This window comes from Vulpes lagopus, chromosome 22 (genome assembly GCF_018345385.1).
Source record: "Vulpes lagopus strain Blue_001 chromosome 22, ASM1834538v1, whole genome shotgun sequence".
Classification (NCBI taxonomy): Eukaryota; Metazoa; Chordata; class Mammalia; order Carnivora; family Canidae; genus Vulpes; species Vulpes lagopus.
The window spans coordinates 15452425-15458432 of NC_054845.1; positions in this window are offsets into that span (position 1 = coordinate 15452425).

Here is a 6008-nt window from a genome sequence, read left to right on the forward strand (position 1 = left end):
CACACACACACACACACACACAGAGGCAGAGACATAGGCAGAGGGAGAAGCAGCCTCCATGTAGGAAGCCCGATGTGGGACTCTATCCTGGGACTCTGGGATCACGCCCTGAGCCAAAGGCAGATGCTCAATCGCTGAGCCATCCAGGGGTCCCAATCTATTCATTTCTGACTTAAGTTTGTACCCTTTGACCAACATCTCCCCATTTCCCCCACCTCCCTTCCTCTGGTAACCTTCCTTTCCTCTTTTTCTATGAGTTTGACTCTTTGTTTAGATTTCATATATGTGATATCAAACAGTATTTACCTTTATCTGACTTACTTTATTTAGCATAATGCTCTCATGGTCCATCCATGTTGTCATAAGTGCCAGGATTTCCTTCTTTCTCACAGACACATCTTTTGCCTTTTTTTTTTATACCCGAGATATCAGTGGAAGCAGGTTGCAAGATGATAATCCTTTTTACCAAGTTTTCCGGAGTGATGATCCAGAGTGATGAACCAAGTGTTTTTGGTTTTTAAAGATTTTTATCTATCCTTTCATGAGAGACACAGAGAGAGGCAGATAAATAGGCAAAGGGAGAAGCGGGCTCTTCACAGGAGCCTGATGTGGAACCCTAGGACCCCGGGATCACCACCTGAGCCAAAGGCGGATGCTCAACACTGAGCCCCCTGGGTGTCCCTTGTTTTTGTTTTTTAAATTAGTTGGTGGTTAATGCTGAATGAGATACTATCCAGCTGGGAAAGAGATGGAAAAGCATCAGAAGGGCTAATTCCCAAGGTAATTGCCCTATCACAGTTTGGTTCTATGCCCACCCCTCACCTAGGCAGGCAGGTGGCTGGAATTTCTGGAGGAAATCCAAGCTCCTCTCTGGGATGTCTTCTTTCTCCTTGCCCTCCCACTTGCATAGTTGGCACTTGAGAGCATATATTTCTTCCCTTTTCCTCTTCCTTCCCATGATGATCTAAATAGGAGATACTTCAGCACAAGGGAAAGAACAAAGTTGATCATCTCCACAAAAAGATTGAAGACCCTACCCTACAGTACTGTGAACACATTAGACAGGGCAAGTAAGCCTGTAAGTAAGCAAGTAAGTGAGATAGAAAACATTTCTTCTTCTTCTTTTTGTCTTTTTTTCAAGCCAATTAGTATGGTGTGCTATTTAGCTAGCATGTAACTTTCTGTAGTTTGCTGGCTTTGGTTTGGAAGCTTGCTAAGGATTGGCTGTGTAGGATTGCCCCTGTTCTTCTGAACTTCAGTTTGGTTTCTGCATCTAATTATCCACAAAGTCCAGAAAGATCCCTTTGCCTTGAAAACAGTTGTATTCATTTATTTTCATTTGTCCTAGAGGCTGGTTGATCTGGTTTTGGCTGGATCATCCGAGAAGTGGGTGCCAACATCAACTTAGAAGTGGAAGAGATTTACAGGGGGTAATCCTTGTGATAGTTAAAAGGGAGGGGAAGCAGGAGAAGGCAAGGAGAGCCTTCGGAGCACGATACAGATCTGACAGCTGTGAAAAGTGAAGGGGAAGAAAGGAGGATTGGGTATGGAGAGCCTCTGACTATGGTGCCTCTCCAAGAAGATTGATACTAGAGGAATCCTGCACAGGTACAGTGGTGATCCCTTGCACCACTTCTGTGCTCAGTCATTGGTTAGGGGATGTATCTTATGTAGCACTTAGTCGCAGCTTTAATGCTGAGTCAGGTTCTGAAAGTACTCACAGCCAGAGCTTGGCAGCAATTTTTCTCTTGAAAGCAGATCTCAACAGGGTATAACCATAGCTAACCTCAGCTGGGGGAAGGGAAGCAGATGGTCACAGAAAACTAAATGCCTTGGTGCATAAAGTGAGAGGCTAGATCTAGCCAATGGACTTATGCCATCTGTCAATAACATGCATATAGATTCATGGATCCATCCCTCCACTCATGCATCCACACATCCACACATCCATGCGTCCACCTGACCACCCATCCACTCATTTATTGCCTTAGATGATAGCAGTATTTTCTCAAGCTTCTGTCAGAACTAGAATGTATCCTTGGTGCTGCCATAGAAACCAAATCTGGATTTTGCTTCTTCTGCTATTAAGGCCATAATCTCTGAATGACAGTGGGCTTGTGTCTCCACCCAAATCTGCCTGCATCCCTGCTTGTGACCATAAATCAACCTATTATCCATCTGAGACTAATCCCTTAAACACACCCTAATTTTTGCCTGACTGACATGCCTCTTTCTTGCGTCCTACTGATATTTTGTTCCACTGGATGGCCTATTACTCATGTTCTAGCCCTTTGACTCCGTCATAAAAGTCAGTTCACCTGGCATAAAAGGAATATGGCAAGTGATGAGTTTCACTGCAATATCCATGGGTTCAGAGTCAGTGAGAAAAATTAAGGAACAGCAGAGATGGTGAGCTGGCTTGGCTTCATACCTTCCAATTTTTAGGTCACTCAAGTTGTTTACTTTTGAAATGAACCTGGCCTCTGTTAATAATATTTCATAGAGCCTCTTTCCAATTCATATGGCAACCAGCCATAAGAAATCATGGGCTTCATTTTGAGAGCACATTATTTTGGAGGATGAAGATGGTGGAAATGTCCAGGGTTTGGCATGTAAAAAAAGAGGTTGATTTTTTAAAGAAACATTTCTGCTAATTGGAATGTAATCTTCCTCTGAATCAGTATGTCCCTAAGGTTCTTTCATCTCGTTTATCCTATTACTTATTCTATCAGGGAACATGGGTCTCACCATTATAGCAACCAATTCCCATTTCTTTCCTAGAACAATATTTATTTTTTGGCAAGTCTTCTCTCATGTGGGCTTAAAGAACCACATGTGTTTGTAAGCATGCTATCAAGTAGTTTAAAGAACATAAAACTTGTGGTAATATTTTTGGAAGTAAATTTTATTGTTATGGCTTTAAAACACAATCAAATAAAAACAAGAATTCCATTAGTAGTTGAATATTGTAATAATAGAGTTGGGGATAAATTTTACTATTATAGGAACTATAAAACAGCAATAATAAAAAACACTATTATTGTGAATAAATTGTTTGAGATGACTAACTAGAAAGCTATAAAACACAACGATAAGGAATAATCTAATCACCAGGAAAGATGTGATAATAATTCATCCTTGTTAGTGAGGAGTCCTTGGTTCCAGTTCATTGGCCCTGGGTGCTCTAGGTTACTGTTTTCATTCCATAAGGTTGCAGAAAGATAATCTTTGGCCAGTGAGTTGGCAGGAAACCACATATTGCAGTGCAATTGGACATGGGGATTGAGGAAAATCCAATTATCAGTGACTGTTAGGAAAACCCTGTGCAGCAATGTCAAATGTTCTCACAACATACTTTAAAAAATTATTTGCAGGTTTCTACTAACAATTTTATGTATTGTTTGTACATTTGCATGTTTTTCTTATTCTTATTTATGTTCTTTTGCTTCAGAATAACTGCATGGAATTATATATCTATTGGAGAGGGAAGCCTATTTTAATCTTGCTTTTTATTTGAATTACTCATGCATCTCTCTGTCCTGAGTCCATCTTGGTCCAATTCCAACTAGGAGAATGGGAAAAAACCACCCTCAACTCCTCAGTTCCAGTCTCCCTCTGTGGAACTCAAAGCCCCATTAAAACGTTTGCTTCAGACCTAGGATGACTGAGGTGACTGCTCTGACCCTGCATGTGAGTGAGAAGAGCGTCATGGTGTTGCATTTTACCTCTCATCCTGAACATCATCAAAATTTGAATTCAAGATTTCTGAATCGATGATATCCTAAAGGGATGATGGAAGATCATCACGCTGAAGTTGCTATTATGGTGAGACCATGTTCTCTGATGATTGAGTTTTCTATACTCACTGCCTCCACTTTCTCACTTGGCTTTCCTTCTTTAACCAGCTCCAATCAGGCTTTTGTCTCTGCCACATGTTGACTGAAATTGCTCTTTTCAAGGTCTCCAGGAACCTCTCTATCCTGCTGGATAAGATTGCTAGTTCTCAGTCCTCATCTGACTCCACTTCTGAACAACATTTGGCCCAGCTGGTAACTCCCACTTTCTTAAAATGCTTTTCTCACTTGGCTTCTAGGACACAACAGTCTCGCAGTTTTCCACCTACTTCCCTGGCTGTTCTTTCTTAATTTCCGTTGCTGGATTCCTCTCTTGTACCAGGACCTCTAAATGTTAGACCAGCCCAAGGCTCAATTTTTGTTGTTGCCTTCTCGATCTATATTCACACCCTAGATGAGCTCCTCATGTGGCTTCAAACACCATCTTTTACAAGCTGGAATCACAAATTTATGTACCTCACCCCAACTTCCCTCAGCTCCAGCTTGCCATAGTTGCTGCCCATTTGACAATCCCCTCGATATCTAATAAGCATCTCAAACCTGTAAGAGCCAAATATAATTCTTGAATTTTCCTCTCCTCAAATCTCATCCTCCCTCAATTTTCCTCATCTCATAAAAAGTCACCACTATTCACTCTCTTTCATGGCCCCAAAGTCTAGGAATTGTCCTTGAGTTTCCTAATTCCTTCACATTTCACAATTATTCCATAAGGAAATTTGTTAGATCTGCTTCTAAAATAAGCTCCTAGTGTGCCCATGTTGTACCGTCACTATGACTGGCTAGTCTGAGGCCCCGACATCTTTGCCTTAGAATGCTGTGGTATCCTCCCAGCTGGCCTTTCTGTTTCCATTCTGTCTCTTGCCTACACTCTATGCAGCAGTCAGACAAATTATTTAAAATATAAAACCAAAATCTTTTCAGTGATTTCTTAAAATAATATTCAAAGTCCATATTATGGTCTGTGGTCTCTACAAGATCTATCCCATTGCCTCTTTCCTTGACCTTGTCTTCCATTACTTTCACCGTCCCACTTTACTCAAACACTGACTTTCTTCTAGTTCATTAATGGGACCAAGTTCATTTCTTCCCGGGGACCTCTACATATGCTACTCCCTTTACCTAGCACACCTTTCCTACAACCTTTTTCATGAGCCATATCATTTAGAACTTAACTCGAAAATCATCTTAAATAAATCAGAACAGGCCTCTCTATCTCAATATAGTCTTCGCTCATGATCATCCCCTATCTTATTTTGATTTCCTTTACTTGAAATTGTATTATTTATTTGTATACCTGTTTATTGTTCTCTCAACTCTATTTTGAGTTCCATAAAGCAGAGACATGGTCTGCCTCATTCATCTTTGTGTGCTTTCATCTTTGTACTATTGCCTGGGATATAGTGGGTACTTGTTACATTTTTATATGAGTGAATGGATGAATGAATGAATGAGTGGATACAGAGCAAAGGATTTAGACTGAGCCCCCAAATGCCAAGGACTCCATTTAAGTCCTCTATTTCTCTGCACTAAAGCTTGCCTTGCTCTGTTAGACTTTTAGCAATGATCTTAACTTGAGCTTTTACTTTTTGGTGGTCATATTTGAGATTTAGGCATATCTGAGTTTGTCTGAAAACATGATGGGGTATCTGAGAGGGTCCTTTATGTGAGAGTACTGTGTGGGGAAATCCACTTGGAAGAGGATTTAAAAGGTTTTCACTGCTCAGATTTGGAAAGACCTGAATTTGTTTAAGAAGCTGGTGATGTGATCTCTCAGAAGAAGAGAAGGCATTTGACTCAAAATAAAGCTTTAAGAGAGGAGTGGAAATCCTAACACTAACCATGCCTACCGTATCTGGGGCAGAAGACATAAAATCCTCTATGCCCAGAGACCCCATAGGGAGGGAGGGTGAACAGCAGGAATAATGATCTCCTAAGTACAGGTGACAGGGACTCCTAGCAATGAGGACTTCACATTGGGAAGAAACTTCTTTCTGGATCTGTGGAACCAAGAGCTTGTATAAATTTGGTTTTCAAGGAGAAAGGAAAAACCCTTATATAGTGTTTACTGCTATATAAGGACATGATAGAGTTAATAAACAACTGCTCACATAGAATTCTGCTGAGACATCCATTAACTGACTTACCTTATCTTGA